This window comes from Condylura cristata, unplaced genomic scaffold (genome assembly GCF_000260355.1).
Source record: "Condylura cristata isolate star-nosed mole 26May11 unplaced genomic scaffold, ConCri1.0 scaffold00006, whole genome shotgun sequence".
NCBI lineage: Eukaryota > Metazoa > Chordata > Mammalia > Eulipotyphla > Talpidae > Condylura > Condylura cristata.
The window spans coordinates 57,397,792-57,423,114 of NW_004567107.1; the positions used below are offsets into that span (position 1 = coordinate 57,397,792).

Here is a 25,323-nt window from a genome sequence, read left to right on the forward strand (position 1 = left end):
CTACATATTTACATACTACAATATTATGTTAATATTTGAAATCTTTGTTTGGAATAAGAAAAAGAGTTCTGAAACATCCCTCTAAGCTATTTAGGTTTCCTTATAACCAGGCTTTTCCCAAGTAGCCTGAAAAATACTGGTTATGAAATTAGAAGACAGTTTCATTATTGGCTCTATTACACATTAAATGAACAGTGTTGAAAAACTGAAAATCTTGAACTTCAAATTACTTTATCTCTACTTCTTTTGCAAGGTTGTTTGAGTTAAACAGCTTTATGCAGTTGGTTGTTGAAAATGTAAAAGTACTACGTAAGTTTTGTTTGCTGTCCGCCCCCCCCCCCAAATTCACAATGTCTTTTTCTACTCTGCTTTGTAGCTAAAGTGCTGAGCCCTGTGGATCGCTACAACAAGGCTCAATTCAACAAGACCACACTGCACTGTGACTTGAGCTGGCCGTGGGAAGCACCAGCCAAAGGTAAGAAAGAGACAGCATGGAGGGATCAAGGTAGGTTTCCCCTCGTTGCCTTCATGCCTGGTTGCAATTTGCCACTGTGATTCGTAGTATTTACCTGGCTTCTTCCTCCACATCTTCATCAGAATCCCTTTTGCACACTCATTTCCATCATCATTTGTGAGCATGTCATGTATTTTTCTGGAACTTTAAAATAATTATATTTATTTTTTTCTTATAAGTGATGAAATATATATACTGTAACATAAATCCACATACAATCCTTTAATTCTTCTGTATTTTCTGAGTAAATAGACACCCCATTCCTAAATACTTGGTTGTTTACTTTTCAAGAACACAGTGATTTGAGGGTAAATTTTAGTCATTTGTGAAATTATACTCAAATTTATTTAAAATTGTGATTTTTAAATTTTTATCTACCTTGTTGGATTAGTGTTCTGTCTTCAAATTCATCTGTACTTACATTGTGTTTTTTGATCTATATATTTATATATAGCATTTGAAATATAAATAATTTAGAATCTTATGGCTAGAACAAAATTATTCCAAACTCAAAAAGTTCCAAGTATATATGTCAGTGTTTCCAAGAAGTTCTTTTTACTGGAATTTGAGAAAATGTGTGGTATCTCAGTTTCTAGATCATTCTACCTGAGAAGGTCTTGCTATTATAGACACTTGTCCTTAAGGCTCACTTGCATTTACTTCCTTTTGCTGTGTCATGCTTACATACAATTCTCAGATCTGAATGTGAACTTGCATTATTCAGATAACTTTGAGTGATCAGTTTTCAGTAATGCCATAATTTGCAAATTACTTTGGTAAGCAGTGGCTAGGGTTGTATACTATACATATGTTAACATTGCCCAGCTGATTACTGCTGTTCTCAATGCTCCGTCATTCATGATTCAGGTATAGAAGGTTGAAATCTCTGTTTGGAGTAATTTGTTATCAGAACTATCCTGCATTCCATGAGTACTTTTCTTTTCCACTTCGTCAATCTCTCGCCTACCTCCTTAGCTCAATTCTCAGGCAGGATGAAGATTGGCTTCTCTATTGTAATTTTACCCTAGCCCAAAGTTGCCATATTGTTCACTGTTCTCCCCATGAAAATAATTAAAAGATAGCAATCACTCCAATCATTCCTCTTTCTGACTAGGCTTTGACTCAGCTATATAGGGAATATGGTAATAGGCTGTAGCCACATTCTCCTCTTGACGTTTTTCTCTCCTTTTTATTTCATTCCTGTTATAATAGTTGCTTGAGCATTTAATACACAATCTTATATGTACTTAGTTTGAGATAAAATGTGTCTTCCTGAGAAGACTCATCTTCACTTTTAAACCAATCATCTCAGTTATTGTTCAACACTGAAATGAAATTTGAATTTGTGATGATGTACTTCCTACTGCTTGATGTGGGATATATTTGTGTTAAGAAAAAATGAATTAAATTGCTAACCAAGAGAATAAAGGGAGGCTGCTGATATATCTAAGCTTTTGATAGATTTTAACTTTATGAGATTTATAATTAGTGTCAGTAAGATCAATGCTATTTGAAGTTCATTGAGTTTTCAACAAGGTGATACTCTTTTTTTTTTTTCTTTTCTTTTTCTTTTTTTTTTTTTTTTTTTTTGAGTATCTACTCATTATAAGCCTTTGTTGGTCTGGTAGAATTGCATTCTCTGTGATATTTTGAACAGTATTCTAGAATAAAAGAAAGAGCTTGGCTCTTCCGCAAATCATGCTTGTACATCAATTCTAACACTTGTTACATTATGTTAGACAAATATTATTGACTTTAAATTTTTATCTAAAAATGAAAGGCTATCCATACCTACCATAGCTAGGTATAGTTAGTCAACAAACGTTGATTTACTGTTCCCACTTCTGTTCCCCTCTTTTAATTTCTACTTTCTAGAAAGTTGGGAAAAGGTAGCTCTTGCAAGGCAGGAAAAGGAAAGGTGAAGGGAGCATGGAGCATTGGAGGGATTACAGTGGTCTATGGTGGAGGACTATGGGACCTTCATGGTTAATGTGCTACGGAGACAATACCCAAAGGAGGATATACTATAATTCCAAATACCAACAATGGCACAAAGCAGTGGTGTTACAATTTTTAAAAATACTAAAAAATGTGTATTATAATGCAAGTGCATTAGTAATAAAAATATTATCAATATATGGAAAATAATACCCTATTAAGTTTTGTCTCTGTAAGAAGCACCTAGACTTGGTAACTTAAGTGGTGTACATTTATTTCTCATGGTTCTTGAGACTGGGGATTCCAAAATGATGGTACTGGCAGGTGTTTATCTGGTGGAAACACTCTGTTGAGTTTATAGCAGGCTGTCTTTTTGTCTCCTCATATTATGGTGTGACTTCTCTGTTCTCATAAAAACACCAATTCCATCAGGAGGGTCCTACACTCATGGCCTCATCTAAACCTAATTACCTGTCAAAGGCTCCACTCTCTTATACTACCCACTGAGGATGGATTCCAACAGAGGAATTTCGGGGAGTACAAATATTTAGTTCATAATATGAATGATCTCCTTATTTCTTGAGGTTTTTTTTTATTTCAGAGTTTTTTAGAGTTCATAGTAAGTATAATTTTTTTAATTCCAATTGAATCCAACTATGAGAGAGGGTATTTGGGAATCTTCCTCACTCCCTTCCCACAAATAGTTTTCACTTTGGGAGGGGCCCTTCAGGATAAAATAGTGATCACTGCTCAAGTTTGTATGGGTATACAATCTATTGAATTGTCTATTTCTGTGACACATTTGGCAAACTTTATAGTGCCTGAGAAACAAGTTAAACTGTTACTGTAAACAAACATCAATGGATTCACCACTTCACTGTGAAGCAAAGAATTATGGGTTTCCACAGCTGTGGAACCTCAGCCTTCATGCATTACCTAGAATTGAAGCATATTTCTATTATAATAAATAACTCAGGCTTCAGAAAATCAGGAACTAAGAAGGCATTTTGTTTGGAGGCAAGTCTCTTTGATTTAGCACACAATGAACCTTCCCTGCATCAGTAGGCACAGGCATTCGCATGTACTGGAAACACCTAAGAACTTGATAAACCTGATTGCTGGGCTCTACCACCAGTTTTTGATTGCAGAGATCTTAAGTGAGGGTTATGAAATTGCATTTCTCACAAGGTACTAAGTGAAGCTAATGTAGCTGGTCTAGTTTTCTCACTTTGGGAAATGTAGGAAATGCCATCCTAAGGCAAGAGGAAGAAAGAGCAACTTACTATAAAGACTTTGTGGTGAGGCAAATGCCATATAAGAAGGACCAAATAAAATTGAATATTTCAATATATAATTTTGTCAAATAATATTTTTAGAAATAAGGGATTGTATGCATAAGATTGAAAGCCAGAGAGTGATTAAAATCCTGCACTGACATACTACTGGACAATTAGATTACAGAATCTTGGTTTTCTCATCTCTTCAATTTAACTAATACCAACCTCTTAGTACAGTATCTATTAGTATTCAACAAGATTAGTGAAGTATCTGGAACATTTAACAAATGTCAGTTGGTCTTTTCATTTTTATAGGTGTTTGAGTTATCAGGGTGAAAATGGACATGATAGGTTTTTGGAGTGAAACAAGTTTGAGTTTGAATTTTTGCTATATTACAGTCTTGAGAATTGGGACTAAGTCCATTACTAACATGGTTAAATGGTGTTATAATGATTAAATAAGACAATTTTGGGAAAGGTGGGGAAAAAGTAGACTTCCAGTCATAGTATCAATAAATACTAGGAGTGCAATATACAACAGAATAAATGTTGTTAACCCGTCTTTCTGATATATAGGAGAGCTAATAAAAGAATAGAACTGAAGAGTTCTCATCACAAGGAAAACTGAAATTGTTTAATTGTTTTGCTTCCCTTTTTGTAGTATCTATTTGAGATGATGATGTTAGATGAAGCTATTATGATTGTCTCACAACATAAATACTTCAAACAAAAATAAAAGTGTGTGTGTAGGTGATTATCTTCTGCTGCGATAAAGAGGGCACGTCCTCAGGGAGGGAATCCAGTGCCTTTCTAAGATTCAGTCAAGTTCTTTGGTAGGTACTGTGCCTGATGATTTCATTTTGTACTTTAAACTTTCCATGTACATTATTCTGTCTTTAATGCTTTGGACATATTTAATTTATTAAATATAAAAGTAAAAGAGAATAGAATAGAATTAAGTGTGATCAGTAAGTTTTATTGCACTAAATATTAATTTTAACTGTGTCTCTAACATCTAAGCATATTTGTTTGAACTAGCATAAGAAAGATGATCCATTCTAGGCTTCCTCCCTCACCTTCCAATATCCTGCTCATCCTGATGGATTACCTGTGGCACCTCCCTTCTTGTGGAAACTGGGATAATCAGTTTATTTCCTTTGAATAGCAGTTCATCATTTTCATTGATTTTCTTTCTGCGGGTAAAATATTCTTTGATTCCTCATGTCACTTTACTTTTCTCTTCAAGCCATCCATCTCTTCTCAAGACTCAGAACCTCTGGGGGCTGTGTTCTTCCTCTGCTTGCCTGACTGAGGGTAGATTTCCTTCTAAAACTGCTGAGGCATTTTTTTCTTCATCATACCAACCATATGTGTGCATTCTACTCTATCAATAGCTGCCATAATTTGATGTAGTTGAAACTCCCTTTTTTTTCTTGTTCCTGTCTGTCATGGCAAGCAACATACACAGACGATATATGCAATAAGCAATTTTCTTGCTGGACTGCTGTGGGCAGTGACTGGGACTTTTATAGTAAGTACTTATGCTGTTAGTGCCAGGAAGATTTAAGAGAGCATTATTCTGAGAACACCAAGTTCACTACTGTATTCTGTTTCAGAGGAAATTATTGGACAGTGACATGGAAACATTAGTGGCAAAAGACTACCCTACTCTCTACCTACCACTAAATTCTGCCAATGCTTGTTAATAATTTGCCTATGTAATGCACTACATCTGTGCTATGCACCAACCATTGTGCTGTGCCCATATCTCAGTTTTCCACTGAAAAAACTGTGATAATGACAGGCAAAAGTTCATATTGAAAAAATGGAGGGAAATCAAAGGAAAAAGGGATGGTTAGAATAAAGAAAGGCAGTAAAGATAATGAAATAAGGCCTCTTGGTGTTTGCTTGTATTATCTGTAATTTTAAAAACATAATTAGAAAATAAAGTTCTGGATAATGACATAGGAAGAACAACATTTTAAGTTTTCTCTAAGAATGAGAGAATGTGGAATAATGCTATATATTTCTTGATTTTTCAACTGTTCTAAGAAGAGTAGGTGATTATATCACCTAAGAAAATTTAGGGAAGGAATTTTAAATTGATCACTCATGTAAAATGCTTCAGAAATCGAATATTGCAAACAAATTTGTAATCATTTAATTACATATTAATCTTAATTAATTGTAATATTCATTATATTCTCAATTTTCATTAGTGAAATAAGTGCATGACTTTCAAACAGCAGACATCTCTGAAATAGTAATATAATTGATGACATATGTTTATATTTGGGTATATTATATACCCACACATGTTTAACCAAGTAATTAAAGAATTTATATTACTTGAGCAATCATATGAACTATATATATAAACCTACACCATGAAATTGTGTAACAGTTTATATGTAGAGTAAGTATCAAAATATAATAAATTTTACTCTATAAGGCTTATCAATAGATGCTTTACCTATAGAATTGATCAATTATTTTTGGCAAATGCATACAGTAATAAGAATTCCTAAACAGTGCATTCTTGCTGCCCCCTTTTTCTTCCCCTCTGATAATCACCAGTCTTAAGTTATTTATGTTAGTTTGCTCATTTGTTTGTATTCCACATTTAGTAGAACCATCTGATAGTTGTCTTTTGCTATCTGACTTATTTTGTTTAGCATAACCACCTAAATTTCCACCCATGTTGTTGCAAAAGAGTACTTCACATTGTTAGTAGCTAGGTCATATTGCAGAGAGGGAGAGAATGTATGTATATTCATAAACTACTACAACTTCTAGATGTAGTAAAGTTCTTTGTTAATAGAATTCTAATATGTCAGGTATGGTGCTGAAATGAAAAACTATGTATGTAAGTTATTCTGCACTTATTCTTAATTTTTAAAGGAAGAATGACTAGACTCAGTGCATTTATACTTTCACCAGATGTATTTTTTTTTTAACCATCCCCTTAGAGACGTAACATCAACTTAAACTCCTTAATGACCTTTCAATGATTGTTTCCACATTCCTAATAATACTGGGTAATATTAATCTTTTAACCTTGTTAAACTAATACATACAAATAAGAGCCATTTTACATTTCAGCTTTTAATTAAATAGTACCCCAAGTTGACATTTGTCTTAGATATATGGTGTTCCTTAGAAAAAAGAATCTGAGATTAGCTTGAATGCTGGAAGTCAGTGGGTAAGTATCCGTAGAAACATCTGTAACAGAACAAATATCTGTTGAGAGGGAGTTGAAAGGCAAAGTGGTTGAAAAATGCAATAATCAGATGATTGCCCATGGTAATTAGAAACTATTAAGTCCTTTGAAATCATTTTTCTGAATTAAGGTATTCACACACTCTCTCTTAGCATATGTACATTTAGTATGTATCTAAGCAATTAAATGATCACAGATCCTTTGGAGAAGGGAGTTGGAAGTCTCTAGTGTATTGCAGGGTTGTTCCTTCAGTGGACTATCCTCTCTTTCAGCCAAAGGGTTCTGTCTCAGGTCCAGAAAACAGGATATGATCGTGCTGGAATTGATGACTTACTCTTGTCTGGCAGTCAAATAATACCTACTTAGTTAATATATCCTAGATTCTATCAGCCCCTAAACCTATGGTGTATAAAATTTTTCTTATTCAGTTTTATTTATTTTCTTCATATATGAAGTACTAGAACCTAGTTAAGGTTTAGGTTTCTCTCCTGTAAAATAAGAATAAGATTGTTTTCGTCCAATCTCATATTCTTTTGTCTAGCATAAATGAATAAACTAAAACATGTGAATATATTTCATAAAGCTGTATTTGAAGAGAAATGTAACATAGTATTTTTATTTCTCATTATAAAGCCATGCAGTCTTTATGTCATATTTGTAGTGACTCCATATCTCCTATCTTAAAATACTAGAAAATCACTACATCTATGGTAATGGAACTTTGACAAGTTAACTGTTATACGTTACTTCCATAACTAACAACATATTTTAGCCATAGTTATAGAACATAATCCTGAAATTATTACAGATCAAGATACCTAAAATCTGAAATGAAATAACAGAACAATATAGGAGACTAATTTTTTTTTTTGTATTTGGTGACTTATGGTCTAATAATTAAAAAATAAAATGCCACTAACTTCCTTCACTTCAACAATTGTATTACATACCTTCTCTTATGGATCAGCACATAATTTTAATTTGGTAATTACATTGGCTCTATTCAACTCTCACTTTTTTTTTCAATTGGTACTTTTATGACCATTATGATATGACTAGGTGAGTTTGGATTTGTTGTATGTCTTTTTTTCTTTTAAGAAATATTGTGATATATTAAAATATATATACTTTATGTAGTTAAAGTTTTAACATTTTTAGTAGAGTTGGTTTCCAACTACAGAGTGTAGTTTCACCAGTTTAGTATATCAAGATCATTAAATCTTTGTATTTTCTAAATTATTTTCATATTAAACATGAAGCTTTTGATATTCTCAAAAATATAAATGTAATGCAAATTGAGACTTTGCTTTTATCTTGTTAAATTTCTTCTTGCATTTTAGCCTTTGCACAGTGAAATGTATATCTGGAAAGCTGACAAACATTTGTCACAGCTTTTTGGTGGAGTTTTCAGACTTCTATATAAAATTATAGCAGTGAATAATTGATAGTTTCACTTGCTCTTTTACAACCTGTATATTTTATTTTTATTTTTTTTTAAAGATTTATTTATTTATTCATACAGAACTGGGTTACAGGCCAGAGATACGGAGGGTGAGAGGATTCACCAGAGACAGAGTGGGGAGCAGAACAGGCAGATCGACAAAGTACACTGCTGAGGGGAGCAGCGGGCTGGTCAGGAGAGTTCTGCCACGCCATGTGGATCTCCTTGGGGCAGGCAGGGATCGAACTCATGCTGAAGTGGCTTAAGCTTCTTAGTGCAGTGCTTTAACCAGTTGCGCCACCAGAGAGGGCCACCTGTATATTTTAAATTTCCTGTTGCTATCTGATAGTTCTAGTTAGAACCTCTAAAACTAAATTAAACAGAAATGCTGACTGTGGACACCCTCACCTTACTCTTCATTTTAAAAAGAAAGTTTTCCATTTTTCACCTTAAGCACTATATTGGCTGTAGGTTTTTAATACATAGCTTAATTATGTTCAAGTAGGTTCCTTCTATCTATCTTGTTAAATGTTTATTATAAGTGGATGATGAATCTTGTAAAATATTTTCTAAATATATTATGTGAATTTTACCTTTTATTTTGAGCATAAATGTGTGAATTTATCAATTTCAATGTGTTAAGAAATCCTTGCATCCCAAGGTAAAATTCCACTTGATAATGATGAATAGTCCTTATAATACATTGTTGAATTTCACTTGATAATATTTTGATGAAGATTTTTGTATCAATGTTTCTATTAGTCTGTAGTTTTCTTATCATATCCTGTCCTTATATAGTTTTGGTATTAGAAATATTTTGGTATCATAAAATGTATTAGAGAATATATATCCTCATTTAAAAAATGTTTTAAAAATAGTTGAAGCAAGCTGGGCATAAGTTCTGGAAAATTTGGTAAAATTCAGTGGTAAAGCTTTCTTGCATTGGACTTTTGTTTTGAGGAAGAAATTTTAATTGTTCAGGTTTGATGATTGTGATTAGTTTATTTAACACTTTTTTTCCTGAAACAGTTTCTTCTCGGTAAACTGTTTTGTCCATTTCTTAAAGGTCATTGAATTTACTCATGTAAATTTGTATGGTTGGTCATAGTAATTTCATGATTCTTTGTCTATTATCTATGGTATTTTTCTCTCTTCCATTTCTAGTTTTGGTTATTAATATTCTCTCCTACCTTAGTAAAGCTAAAGGTTTTCTGGTTTTTATTTGAAGTCTCAGTAACTCAGTTTTTGTTTGTTTGTTTGTTTTTTAAATATTTATTTGTGCATACAGAACTGGGGTCAGGCCACAGGTGCAGGAGCAGTGAGAGGACTCACCAGAGACAGAGTCAGGAGCAGAATAGCTAGATCAATGAAGTACACTGCTGAAGGGACCAGTGGGCGGGTCAGGAGAGGTCTGCCTCGCCAGTGTGGATCACCTCAGGGGCAGTAGGGGATGAACTCATGCTAAAGTGGCTTTAGCCTCTTAGTACTGTGCTTTAACCCACTGTGCAACTAGGGAGGACTCTGTAACTCAGTTATATTTATTTTTTTAAAGATTCATTTTTAGTTTATTAATGCTTTTCACTGTTTACTATCTTTTGGTCTTGTTGTTTCCTCATTCTAAAGTTGCTTTAAGTGAAGCATTATTGTGTTTGTTTATGAGTTTTCTTCTTAATGTGGACCTTGCAATATCTTCCCTCATCAGCATGCTTCCCCATGTTCACTGGTCTCAAAAATACTTATTTCTGTTTTAAATTCATCTTTAAAAAAATCTATTATGCTTAGTATCCATATATTTAAGATTTTTTCCAGTTTTCTTTACAGCTGGTTTTTGGCTTTATTGCTTAATGTTCCAAAGAACTGATTTGATATAATTTCAATCTTTGTAATTTTATTGGCAGTTGGTTTTTGTCCCACTATTTGGTCTATTATTGAGGAAGTTCTAAGTAAATGAAAAATATTGAGCTGCTGTGTTTGGTTGTAGTGTTCTACACATATCTGTTAAGTACATTTGGACTGGTCCTTTATTTATTTTATTGGTTATTTTCTTGTTGATCTCTCCATAGTTATATGTAAAATACTAAAAATCATTGGTTTTATAGTGTTGTCATCATCTCTATATTTACTTCTATTAATAATTCCTTCCTTTATCTTGATACTCCATAGTTAATGCATGTATATTTGTAAGTGTTATTTCTTCTTGGCATATTAGGCGCTTGATAACAATGTAATGTTGATCTCTAGGTCTTATTTGCTTTTTAATTGGAAATCTATTTCATCTAAGTACAGCTGTTTCTGACTTTTAAAATTTGCCATTTGTTTGTAGGATTCTCTTCCAGTCTTTAATACTGAGCCTTTGCTTATCTTTGATGATAACCATAAGTCTTCTGCAAACAGCGGAAGGCTAGGCTTTATTTTGAAATATACTCTGCAACTCCATGCTTTTTAATTGGGAATTAAGCCATTTGTGTTTAAGGTGATCATGACACATAAGATACTGGTTTTTTTTTTTTAATTTTTTATAGTTTGTCTTTTTTTACTTTATTATTTTAATTTATGTATATTTTACATCATTTTATTTTTAAACAACGTTTGCTCTTCTCTCCCCTGAGTTTCCTTCCCCAGTTTCCTGTGCACCATTGCCACAGTCTCTTGTGCTCTTCCCTTCTCATTTCTGGTCCCTCTACTACCCACTTCCCTGCAGGATGATTCTGGTTTTGTATCACTATTATTTCCCTTGATGTCTTATTTGTTCCCCTATATCCCTTTTTAATTTTTTTATTTTCCTTCTGACTTCTTCACTGAACATAATTCATTCATGTTGCTGCATTAGTTTATCTTATTGATTGCCAAATAGTATTCCACTGTGTACATATATCTTCTTGGTCTATCATCTACTTTTAGGCATTTCTGTTGTTTCTAGATTTTACCTATTGTAAATAGTGCTGCAATAAACATAGGGGTACAAATATCCATTTGAAACAATGTTTTGTGTCCTGTGGGTAAATCTCTAGAAGTGGAATTGCTGGGTCATAATATAGCTCCAGATTTTTAGTAATCTGAGGCACCTCAATACAATGTTTCATAGTGGTTGGACCAGTTTGCAGTCCCACCAGCTGTGTAGAAGACTTCCTTTTTCAGCACATCCTTGCCAACATTTGCTATTGCTAAGTTATTTTTGTTTGTTTTATATGTGCCATCCTTACTGGTATAAGATGTATCTCATTGTGGTTGTGATTTGCATTTCCCTAATTATAAGATATTTGAACATTTTTTCATATGCCTGTTGGCCATTTGCATTTCCCTTTTGAAGAAGTGTCTTTGAAATTCTTCTGCCCATATCTTGACTTGATTGTTTAAAATTTCACAAACAGGGGACCAGAAGAGAAGAAAGCCTTAGAACTCTGCTACCCTAGTTTGTCTCTTTTTTGTACATCTTTTAACAATTTTTGTTCTAGATTTCATTTCCATTGTCTTGTGTATTCTATTAATTTTTTTTTGCAGATTATGTTGACATTTGTTTGATGGACTATACTAGTGCCCCTTGGATTGTTTGATCTTAAACTCATTCTGTGGGTTATATTTTTATTTTCTTCCTCCTCCATGTTATCTAACTTAGGTGTCTTACCTCATTTATCTTTCTGTTGCTTTATAACCAGATCTTTGTTATTTATTGCAAGTCTGGTTTGTGGATGATCTATCCTTTTGGGGTTTTTTGTTTGTTTTTTAGTCAAGTTCTTTACCTTTCCTAATATTTTCAATGATGGCAGGATAAAGTATTTTAGTTTGGGAAATTTTTCTTTGAGTATTTTTAAATATCACCTGCCATTCTTATCTTGGCTGTCAGTTTTCCACTGAGCTATTCATGGACAGTTTGAGAAGGTTTTCTCCTTCTATACACTTTTTTTTTTTCTGTGAAGATTTTTGTATTATTTCCTTGTGAAAACCTTTCAGTAGTTTAATTATAATCTGTCTTAAAGAGTGTGGGTCTTTTATGATATATTTGTTTGAAATTATTTAGGCTTCTTAGATCAACATGTTGGTTTGTTTCCTAGGCTAAAGTGGTTCTCAGCAATTATTTCTTGAAGTAGATTTTTTTGTGACTTTCTCTTACTCATATCATTCTGGGATCCTCTTAATATAGATATTATCATTTTCAGGTTGTTCAAAAGAGCTCTTTCTTAGCTTTTACTCTCTTTCTTTTTTTATTTTTTTTTTCTTTGTTCTACTTCTGCACCTCCTGCCACTGTGCATGCAAGCTTGCTAATTCTATTACTTCGGTTTACCTACTGTTGCGGTCCCTCTGGCATTTTTTTTTTTAAAGATTTATTTGTGCATACAGAACTGGGGTACAGGCCAGAGATGCAGGGGTGGTGAGAAGATTCACCGGAGACATAGTGAGGAGCAGAACAGTCTGACTGACAAAGTACACTGCTGAGGGAGCAGCGGGTGGGTCAAGAGAAGTCTGCTGCACCATGTGGTCACCGCTGGGGTAGGTTGGGATCTAACCCATATGGAAGTGGCTTTTTAGCTTCATAGTGGTATGCTTTACCCTGCTGTGCCACCAGGGAGGGCCCCCTTTGGCATTTTTAAATTCAGTTATATTTTTTAGACTTATTGATTCTATTTGTAGAAGTCTCATTTTCCTCTTATTTTATTCCTGTTTTTGATCATCCATGGTTTTCTTAATTCAACAAGCATGGTTATAACTGCTGCCTAAAACTCCTTATTAGGTATTTTCCAAAATTTTTCTAGATTGATACTTCTCTTACAGTATTTTTGTTTAGTGTTTGTGGTATGTTATTCTTGTCACTTCATTTTCAGTTTTGGCTGGAATAGGGAGACACCTTTCTTTTTTTTGTAAACAAATTAACTTTATACCATGCATGCAGGTTGCTGCATATAATCCCGGGTTTTTGTATTTTTTTTTACCCTGGCTCTTTAGATGTCTGTTTTCTATAAACTGATGTTTCTACATCTGTGCAATGACTTGGACACTGCTGCAGGAAAGAGATAGCAGATAGGAACCTGAAAAGTTAAGATGCCAAAAATGGCATCTCAAATGAGCACCATGGGTTCAAACTTCCCACAGTGTAGCAGCATCCCAAGTTGTCCAGTGGGGGTATATAGTGACTACTTCTCCTAGATCAGTTTCTTAACGAAATTATCTCACACAGTCCATGCCAGCCTCAAATTATAAACTGTGGTTGAGAAATAGATGCATTACCAACTGGGGATTGTAGATGAAACTGAATCACAGCGGAGATTTGTTCTCCTTGCCTTTTGAGTATAATTCCTTACCCTGGCATGATTGCTCTTATAATATGTAGGTGTTTCATTATCTGGTTAGTGGTAGAATTTGGTTGCTAGTTTGCCATTGTCCCTGGATGGAGGTAAGGCATGTGTTTTATGTATCATGACCAACGACTGACCGCTTCTGTAAGAAGGATGTTATGATCCGAACAGGCTCTCTCACTGCCAGTGCATGCACCATTTGTTCGGATTTGGAAGCCACAGATCAATCCAATAATCACTACTTTACACTCTTACTCCTGAAAATGTCTAACGGTGCTTGCTCTTTTTTGCATAATGACTGTGTTTACCCACTTCTCCAGAATAGTCCCATGTTCTAGTGTCCCTAATGTGGGTGTGTGCCTTCTTGTTAACAACAGCAGAGAGTATGACAGCCAGTCCTCTCTCTCATGGATGGCGCTATTCTCTATTGCTCCACACAATGTTTAATTGCAGATTTTCCTATCCTCTTCGACTGTGCCATTGCTTGTGATACATATAGTAGTCATCTATCTCTCATTCTGGTTTTGTTATCTTTGTTTAAGTATAACTTGGTTTTGAATTTGTGGCATGTGGGAGCCATATTCACCCTACTGCCATCTTACTAGACAACTAAAAAGAACATATATTAATGAGTGCTCAGGTCACTTCTTGGCCTTTTGGACAAGATCAAGTGTAACGAACACCGGGTACTTCAATCACTTGGAATCCCATACTTAGATGACAAAACTCTCCCCATATCTTTAAATTTTCTACTATTTTCTATTATAGTAATAGTAATGTGGTGGTGGAAACTACTTGTTGCAGGTTCTTTAAAAAAAAAGACAAACACTTGAGAATATCATGTTGGTTTGTAGTTTCTGTTATTATATTTTACGTATGAGAAGAACACTTCAAATTGCACCATCACAGGATTGCAATATGCATTACCATTTTTCATTTTTGCTGTGTACCCATTTGTCAGATTGACTCTGTGTTTTGGTTTATTGGTTCTGGAGCTTAACATGAATTTGCAATATGTTTGCAATAGTACTTGATGACTAGAGAACATTTGCAATATATCTTTACAACTATTATTTGTATATGTATAGGGATAGAGACAATGTGTAAATGTAGTAATTTTTTACTAAAATAGTAAAAGAAAACTCATATAATTAACTACAGTACTTGGGAAAAGTAAGACTAGTATTTTCAATAAATAGAAAGTACTTAATACACCAAAGACAAATAAGATAAATATTGATACAATATTAGCATGACTTGTAATATGTAAGATTTTACCTTTATTTCATTGTAATACTCAGATGTCACAGGATCATTAGCAGAGTTCTCAGATGGAATGATGATTATCAAACTGATGTCTAGTTATTTAACCTGACATCAAATGTCAAGCTTATTTTTGTGACATCTTGTTTGCCAATGTATGGGAAAAGTAGTAAAGTAATATTCAACTGTTTATTTTTTTGACTTATATTTTTGAATAATCACATGTGGTGCCTCCATTTATATTCTTGCTTTGGGTTCTACAAATGATAGGAGCATCTGTGCCCATGAGCTATATTGAAATTCCATCATGTGAGCACACAAAACACCGTGGATTTGTGTGTGTGTGTGTATGTGTGTATTAAGCCTCCAAGACTTTACAACATTTCAGATGGTCTGTTCTGATTAAAACAAGGGCCTCTGTTAGTTCTTTATTTCATTAATACCTCTCTGAATGGGCTTACCTGGCATATAATTATTTACACTTAGGTCATCCTAGAAGGCCTAGCTAACACTTAGAATTTCAGAATATCTTTCGTGCCTTACCACAGCCTGGCAGTAGCTTGCCCCAATCTGCAGCTTCCTGCTTTATTTGTCTGTGATATCCTGGAGCTTTTGCTCAGGAGGTGGTCACAGGGATGCTTCTGGGCTCTAAGGATATCCACATCAGCAGTTTCAAAGGCTCACTCAGACCTTAAATTTGTGAGCTAGTTTTGCCAGGGAAATCTGGGGTCCAGAAAGCTCTGGTTGACAGTTAGCAGTGAGCTCTGCGTGAGCTAGTCTCCTTGTCCCTGAGCGACAAGCCCTGTAGAGAGAGGTCAGTTTAGCTGGGAGGCAAGGGTGACTAGTTAGGTCCTCCAACCCTCCCCCTATTGCCTAGGTATCTGCATCAGGTCTTGAGCAAGGAAAGGAGACACAGAATTAAAGTTGACATTTCTTCTTGTTAGAGAAACAGACATTTTAGGGTGGTTATTTAGAATACTTACTCGATAATCTATGTTATCTTTTCTGAATTAATAAGTTACCATCTGCAATGAAATCATGAAAGTGAAAACATTTTTTAGTTCTTTTTCAAAGATAATTATATAAATGCTAATTATTTTAAAGTTTGCTCTTAAACCATTCATTTGTGTCATTAATTTTTAATTTTGAAGCTATTCCCTTAATTAGAATTTCGGGAAATATGTAGTCAAAGTTCCAGGTATCGTGTCCTCTAATCTGCTCAATGAATGGAGCGTAAGTGCTTAGAATTTCCTGGATCAGAGTAGGTTTTGAATGAAGATAGGCTTGATATAAATAGAAACTGGAAATAATCTATCCTTGGGTTTAAAAAGTAAATTTAAATGGAAGTATGTTTCCTGAATAATGAAAGACTTCAGTATTTTTTCAGGTTCAATCTGTATTCAACAAACTCAATTTTTCCTGCTTTGTCAGATATTCCTCCTCCAGTAATTTTGTTTGTCTTCCCACCACATTTCACTCATCTCATTTTGATTTTCCCGATCCACTTAAATGTTTAGCTTTATAACTCATATAACTCATAACTCATGTTAAAGTGGTACCTTTGCTTGGATATACATTTACTCTGATATTTAAGATTCGGTGGCAGTATATTCTAGGAAAATCCAACTGAGATATCCAGCCCACTCTGTGGGATATTTGCATTTTATTCTAAGCATATCTATAATAATCTCTTCAGAAAGTAGAATTTGTACTCTCATATGAGCAGAGCACTAAATTTTTAATAACTTCCTTAGGGTTTTGATTTTCACTGTGATACTTTCAAGATTACAGTATAATTTAGGAATGAGAAAAATGTTATAGTTTTTACCAGTAAGTATTAAACTACTATTGTATTCCTTTGTCAGTCTTTGGTACTTTGATTTCCATATTTAAATACAGTTAAGCTTCTAAAATTACATGGAAGGCAAGATATCTAACCATTGGTCTCTTCATTTATATATAAAGGATGATGGTAATACATACATTATAGTTTTGTGGTGAAGTTTAAATGAAAATCCCGCTTCTGTGATGTAGTAGAATTTCTGGCCTTCAGAGGAGTAGTCGGTACATTTTAGTTTATTATTAGACAGAGTCTCAGTGCAGATAGTGATCCATGTTGCCTATTACAGGCTGTTTAGAGGTTGATCACCAATTAGTATGTCAAGACTCCCTATAAACAAATCCATTATTATACTGAATTATGCCAATAAAGCAGTTGGTTGACATTGAAATTTAGTAAATAGTACCATTGTTCATCAGCTCTCTTATGAAGAAAAAAATATAATCGTCATTTTATGCCAATTAATTTAAACACAACAGCCCATATGCAAGGAAATTTTACTGCGAATATCATAGAACAATAAAACATATGCTGTGAAAATATACAAGGTAACTATTGCTTATGTTTAAAGTTTTTTGGTTCATAATTTTTTAAAATATTTATTTATGCATACAAGAACTGGGGGATGAGCCAAAGGTGTAGGGAATAAGAGGATTCCCCAGCGAGAGAGGGGAGCAGAACAAGCAGATCTTCTGAAATACACTACTGAGAGGAGCAGTAGGTGAGACAGGAGAGGTCTGCTGTGGCTTGTGGGTCTGCTCCCTAGGTTGCCGGGGATCAAACTCCTGAGCAGTGGCTAGTGATAGCTTAATAGCAATGTGCCTTTAACCCTTGTGACACTGGGGACACCCTGGTTGTCATTTTAATATTCTTTTCCTTTATACCAATCTCATTTTTCCTTTATCTTGTTCTTTGGTGAGTTACTTTCCATTTGTGTCATTTCTGAGCTACATCTATTAGGCTTTATGTGAGTTTCTTAATTTCACTTTTAGTTTCTATGAGATATTAATTATTTTATGGTTACCTTTTATTATTTCACATATAAAATATAATACAATTAAAAAATCTTTTATAAAATATAGAAATATTTTATAATAATAATGAGTTCATAGCAAATGAGTACATTTTTTAAATTTATTTTGGAAATTATCAAGTGTACACAAAAGAAAAATAATAGTGTGCTATACTTACGTACATGGCCTACTATTACATCACTCAGTTTTCACTTTGTCATTTGCTTTCAAAATATATATAGGTAAAATTAATAGAAACTTTTAAATATGTATATAAAATATAAATACCTCTATGACTCAGGAGAAATATAAAACAATTTCACAAGAGTATATCTTACTCATTTCTTTTAAGAGCACTGTAAAAATTAGTTTGTCATTGATGAGCTAAGCATAAAAATGAAGTAACACCAAGTAATAATTGCCCTGTGACCTTGTTCCCATTATGAATTATATGGTGATCTTACAATATTTTGAGTATATGATTTATAGGAGTCTTCAGTCAGTGTCTTATTTTCAACTTATATTCTTGAGCTGTAAAATAAAAAGGTTGTGTGCAACCAAATTCTTAAAAAGTCTCCATTTTGTGTGTAATGATTGTATTTATTTTTTACTTTCTAAATGTAATCTTGAATAGGAAAAATCTACTTTATTTCTTCTGGAGCATTAAAGGCTTATCCATAATCTATATATTCATAGTAAACAATGTCCCCATTTTAATTTCCCAACATCTCAGAAATAGTTTTTCATATCCATTGCAAATCAACCTTAAGTCAATAGATATGGGACCAATTTGGCATTGTTCTTTCTGGTGTCCCTCCAGTAGCCATCTTGTTTTGATTACTGAATCAAACATGATGTCCATATGTCTATCAGCTTAGAAAACTGGGGCTGTTTTTTTTTTTTTTTTAAATTTTGGTCTGCATAACAATCAATATAGACCAGTTTCTATAGGAAACCATATATTTTCCCTTCTAGCATTTGTGTTGGACTTAAAGCTTTTAACATAACCCTGCTTGATTTATGATAGTGATCTTGTTCTTTAATCATAACAAGCATAAATTTATGGAACTTTCCAAAGAAAGGAAGTGCATGTGACAAGTCTGCATTCATAATACACAACTCCTAGGGAAATGGACTATAGACTTGGAAAAAAAAAAAAAAAAACTGTTACATACATATGCATACTTCCCCCTAAGATGGAGGTAAAGCAAGAATACCCAATGGTCATTAGAAAGATATAAATTGAAACCACATCGAGATACCACTATACACCTAGTAGAATGAGTAAAATAAAATAATGTACATTGACAATACTAAAGGTTGATGAAAATGTGTAGCAAATACAAACTTTTTTTTTAAAGATTTATTTATACATACGGAACTAGGGTACAAGCCAGAGGTCCAGAGGTGGTGAGAGGATTCACCAGAGACAGAGTGGGGAGCAGAACAGGCCTACTGATGAAATACACTGCTGAGGGGAACAATGGGCATGTCAGGAGATGTCTGCCGTGCCATGTGGGTCACTCATGCTGAGGTGACTTTAGCTTCTTAGTGCTGTGCTTTAACCCTCTGTGCCACCAGGGAGGGCCCAATATAACTTTTTTTTTTTTTTAATGATTTATTTATTTGTACATACAGAACTGGGGTACAGGCCAGAGGCTCAGGGGCGGCGAGAGGCTTCACCAGAGACAGAGTGGGGAGCAGAACAGGCAGATCGGCGAAGTACACTGCTGAGGAGAGCAGCGGGCGTGTCAGGAGAGGTCTGCCACGCCATGTGGTCACCTCTGGGGCGGGCGGGGATCGAACTCATGCGGAAGTGGCTTCAGATTCTCAGTGTTGTGCTTTAACCCGCTGCGCCGCCAGGGAGGGCCCAACTTTTTTTTTTTTTTTAATGAGAAAACATGTTTTAGCTACTCATCATTTCTCAAAACAAACAAGTGACCCAACAGTTTTTCTCCTATGTATTTTTTTCAAAAGAACTAAAAACTTTAGATTGCACTAAAACTTACAATTGTGTATTGGTATCAGCTGCAAGCACAATTGCCCAATTGAAGCTCATCCAAAACAGAATTCATTTCAAAAAGCAAATGAATAAATGGCGATAATGGTTTTTTTGAAAAGTAATGATGCAGTTTTTCAAAGCTAAAGTATGTCATAACTTTTCCTACAACCCAGTACACCATGGGATTAAAAGGAGCAAGCTATTGGTATACAACGTTCTAGAAAATAAAAAATAAATATATAAACTGTTGATACATCAACGAATAGGACTAAACTGAGAGAGATTACACTTATCAGGTGAAAATCACAAGAATAAAATTGAGACATATATCTAAACTTGCAACCCTTTTGAACTTAATTAATAATGACCAGTCTAAAGGTATTTGGAGATAGGTGACTAAAAACTATAAGAATGAAAATAAGTCCACATGATTATATTTTACCTGTAGTTTTTGTTATGTGGCATTATCACATATTCCGTTACTTTACAAGGTACTAATATCTAATTGTATCATGGAGAATAGCCATCTTTCTCATCTCTCTGGTTCTGAAAGAGGATTTATCTCAGAGTGAAGTAATTTAGAGAGCAAATCTGACAGCGAATCTTGATTCAGGCTTGTTGGACTATTCCAAGCAGAATGGATTCAGAGCTTTGGCTTTGAAAGCATGCTTGTGCTGTCATGCCAGTAGACTCAAAATCTCACTACCATCTTGCCATCATAGCATTAATCAGCTGGCGGCTGAAGGAGACACAGATTAAACAGAATCATGAAATGGGTTCTCCTGATAGTCTTCAACCCTGAACTAGGCATCTCTGAAGAAAGGCTGCCCCTTAAGTCTTCCATTTCATAAGTAAATAAGTTTATGCTCCTAGTTAAGTCTGTAGTGTGATTTTCTTTTATGTGGAATAAATGAATCTTGAAGATCAAACATTTTAAATGTAGTATTTTAGTGTTATTTATTTCTTATCTTCTGTATTCTATAGTTAAAGGTAGTATTTCTTTATAGTCGACATTAATTAATCAGTCATTTTTGGCTTCTTTAAGATACAGCTATAACCTATATCAGATCATTTTTTATTTTATTACAATATTTTGAAAATGAATTGGGTAACTATGGCTAAAAATATTCTTGCAAATCCTTTGTTTCTTACATATATGTGGATTCAATTTCCTGGTGATTTATTGTATATCATAAGAAAAAGATCCACTAAATCTTTTGATATTACTGTACCATACAGGGAGTATAATGTGAATCCTTCAGGAGATATATTCAAAAGTTTCCTCATTTTAACTTTTCCCTGACTTACTGGCCTCATGGCTAACTAAGTTTTGACACATATACCTAATCGAATGTGCAATAAGCCATTCAGTAATTTTTAAAATATATAAATAATATAATATTGTTAAGATTATTGCCTAAATTCATAAATATATTGCAAGTAAGATTACTATATTTATTAGTAGGCTGATCTGCAATTCTTTTAAAACATCAATTGTAATTTTCTTTATATGTATGTTTAAAATAGAGTAATATACAGAACAGACAAAATAGCAAACAAATATATATCATTACATTGAATATATTTCCTCACTAAAGCATTCTGATCAATGGTATGATGACCAGAGTCAAGGTTCAGAGAAATATCAGGACATACATTTGCAGAGGTGTGAGCCAGTACTCCTAAAACATGTACAGTGTTGTAAATCATTTCCTCAATAAATAAACTTTTGAAAAGACAACTGACTTTGATGCCTAGAAATGAATTTCTTAGAAATCAAGATTAAATGGCATGATCAGATTATCTTCATGAATGGAATTGAATTTGTGTCTGTGAATTTGTCCCAGTAGCTAATTTTGGACAAGAAGCCATCTAGATGTGTTATTTGGAATAATAAACTGTATACCTAATTTAGTGTCTTTACACAATAGACTATGACCACACAAAAGACTCATATGAGGCAGGAAAACTATAGATTCATCATAAAATTGCTGTAATATTGTAAACATGTTAATTGCTTATAGACAAATGCTAAGATCAGTTATCCTACAAATTAGAAGGAAAAATTTAATGTGTTCTTGTTTTGATCTAGTTCTGTTCTTTTGGTTAAATATTTGGTTGGTCTTCTGTGAAAAAGATAAAGTGAAATTTTAGAAAATACGACTTCATTATTAGAAAATTGACTAGAAATAACTTCACTAATTTACTCTTTATATTAATCTTCATAATGGATTCTCATTTTCATGGCTGAAAAAAATTTGTTTGAAATAAATGAGGTGACTAGATATTACTAAAATTTAGATTATATTAAATATAGTAATTCTGTAAACGGGGGCATTTAATTAAGGAAAACATTTGTATTTCTAGAAAGACTAAAAATAATTCCAAATGAAAATCTTAAATAGCTATCTAATTATAGATACTAAAAGAATTTGCATGCTATACTATTTATGACTAGGTATAAGAACATTTTCATCACTGATATTCTTACTAATATAATTTATATTTTATAGAGCTAAATGTTTTCTGATGAAAATGTAGCACATTGAATTGTGAAAAATTTGGGAAATAATTATAAAAATATGTGTGACTATTAGTAGTTACTGTCCTTTTGTTAAACTTTGCGGTATTTTCATTTATTTTTTTCATTGTTTTTTCCCTTGTGCTTTGACTTCTTTCTGGTATATTTGGATTTCCTTGCTGACTTTTTTTTTTTTTTTAAGATTCACTCATTTATGCATACAGGCCTGGGGTACAAGCCAGAGGTGCAGGGGCAGTGAGAGGCTTCACCAGAGACAGAGTGTGGGGGCAGACCAGGCAGATCTACGAAGTTCTCTGCTGAGGGGAGCAGCAGGCGGTCAGGAGAGGTCTGTCACGTGCTGAGTATCACTTCTGGGACTGGGGATGGAAGTCACACTGAAGCAGCTAGGGTTTGCTTGCAGTACTGCATCCAAATGCATTCTGCTATCATGGTGGGCCCCTTTGCTGACTTCTTAGTGTTTTTTTTAATGTATGTTTTGGAGCACCCTGAATTTTGTGTGTAAAATTCTGTATTTATGACCTATTTGACAGGTAGCTCTCATTCTTATATTGGCAGTCCACATTTTTATTTTCCACCCCTTCCACATTGAATGTTTTTGGTGTCTATTGTATCTGGATACAGCTGTTTTCATTTTATAAGGGGCCTGCCTATTGCCTGTCTTGTATATTTCAACAAGGCCAGTTTGTTGGTAATGAATTCATTCAATTTTGCTTTATATGTCCGATTCTTTATCCCTCCTTCAGTTTGAATGATGGTCTGACAGGATATTATCAGTTGGCAATCCTTTCCTTCCAGAGCTTTAAATATAATATTTTTCACTTCCAAACTGCAGTTTCCAACAAGAAATCCATAACCTTATGAAGACTCCCATTGTCAATAGTTTTTAGTAGTTTAATTATAGCATATTTTGAGGTATATCTGTATAATTTTTGTTGTTGTTAGGAACTGTTTGAGTCTCTTGGGTATGTCTTGTTTCCTTTCCCATATTAGGAAGTTTCTCACACATTATTTCTTTAAATACTAGCACTCATCTCATTATCACCTTCTTGGGCATCTGTGATGCTGATTGTGTTTTTTTTTTTTTTTTTTAAACTTGTCCCTTTGGACTCTTACCCCGTTTCTATCATTTCTTTTGGCTGATCTTGTGTGTTTATGTTTTCCAGTACTATGTGTGAGTCCACTACTGTGTTCAAGTGTGCTGTCTATAAACTGCTCCTTCTTGCCTATTCTTAAACCCCTCTATCATGCACTTTAGTTCTGTTCTAGATTCTTTTAAGTCTTTCATTTCCATCGGTAGCTTTTTGATGTTTTCTCTACCCTTTTCATGATTCTAACTTGTCTATTGCTTTTATTTCAATAAGCATCTTTTGGACTTTTGCTTCAGTCTCCTTCAGGTGAGTTGCCTAGCTCTGCAGCATTTGGATTTTTCTCAGGGCTTTTGTGCACCAAAATGTGTGATTTATTCCTTTTAAATTGAAATTTTTAATTTTGTATTAAGTAACTTTCTTTCATTAACTTGAGATGCTACCTTATATTAAGACTGGATATTGAGGTGTCTGGTTTTATATACTGATGACTTTGCACCTATTTGAATGGCTGAAATTCTGGTGCTGATTAAGGGTAGGAGATGGTTCTGCGGGGAGCCGAGACTCTGTACTTTGTACAGAGTCGTACAGAGTATTCCAACCACCTAAGGGGTTGCAGGTACCAAAGTTTGTAACCAAAAAAGTGGTTATCATATCTCTTAGACTAGTTCTCGACCTTGCCCAAATAGGTTTAGGCTAATACCTCTTAGTTGTGGTCTGCCTCTTATATGTAGGTTCTGCTATCAGTAGTTTCTGCACTGCAGGTTTGGACTCTGATCAGTCCACACCCCCGACTACATTCACAGCATGTGTTTCTTAGGTCTGGAGTTGGAAAAAGATGGTCTCCTTCATAGGAGTTTGTGGTTCTAGGAGTAGGTTTGTCTAGCCCAAATAGCTTTCAGGTTTGGAGACTTTGCCTGCGGTATATGCTTCTGCTGCCAATGATCTCTACTCCTGCAAATCTAATCATTTTCTAGAGGTGGGTCTCTCTTTTTACCATACCTGGTTTTGCCCATCTCTCCATCTGCAAAGTACTCCTGGGATCCTAAAGTCCCTAATATGTGGGCATCAGTCACCAACAAAAGAAGACTTTATTTCACAGCATTTTCTCTCTCTCAGGCAGTGCTGTCCTGGTAACATTTCAAGAAAAATTAATTCCTCATTTTTTCCTACCCTTTCTGCCTGTTGCTTTTCCTTATGAAGTTGATGTTCCTTCAGGGACTGTTTTTTTTTTGTTGTTGTTGTTGTTGTTTGTTTTCTGTATATCATTTTGTTGAATATGTGTGGGGAAGGTCAGTATGTTTATTCTGCAACCTTGCTAGAATTTCCATTTGCTCCATTTAAGAGGATATACTGTATGTGTATGTGTATATTTGTCTAAATATCTGTAATCAATGTCATTTGGAAGATTAAGTTTCTATTACAATCTAATTGTCCAGTGATAACTATATCATGTCATAACAATGAAAATTCATGACTGGTCCTCTACCTTTGTGACTGAGTCTAGATATGTTGTATCTGAACCAGTCAGCTTCTGTGGTTTTCCAGGAATCATCAACGTTAATGGGAGAAAAAAAAAAAAATTGGTTGACTAGTGATACTAATGAGAGAGCTCATTTTAAGTAATTGTGTATATTTAGAAATGTGGAACTATTAACTTCAAAGAGAGTTCAACTTGCTTGGAGGGAAGCTTTGGAATAATGTTTTTTTGTGCACGATTGAGTATTGTTATTGCAGTAGCTATTTTTCATGTTGGCTTTACAAAGCTATTCTCTTAGGAATTTCATTTGACTATTTGGAATGAAGAATGAAAATTATTTCTGAAGAGAAAGTGTATTTTGGAAACACAATGTTATTTTTATTTTATTTTGCTTTCTTAAATAATAAATAACCTTA

At 34.0% G+C, this 25,323-nt stretch overlaps 1 long non-coding RNA gene across 1 annotated transcript in view; it reads left to right on the forward strand.

Annotated features, from left to right (window-relative positions):
* Positions 1–382: 382 nt before the first annotated feature.
* LOC105853302 overlaps positions 383–25,323 on the forward strand; it is a 219,489-nt gene continuing 194,548 nt past the window's right edge. The window contains exon 1 of the long non-coding RNA XR_001145137.1: positions 383–475. This is a non-coding gene — a long non-coding RNA (uncharacterized LOC105853302). The remainder of the gene's footprint in view (positions 476–25,323) is intronic.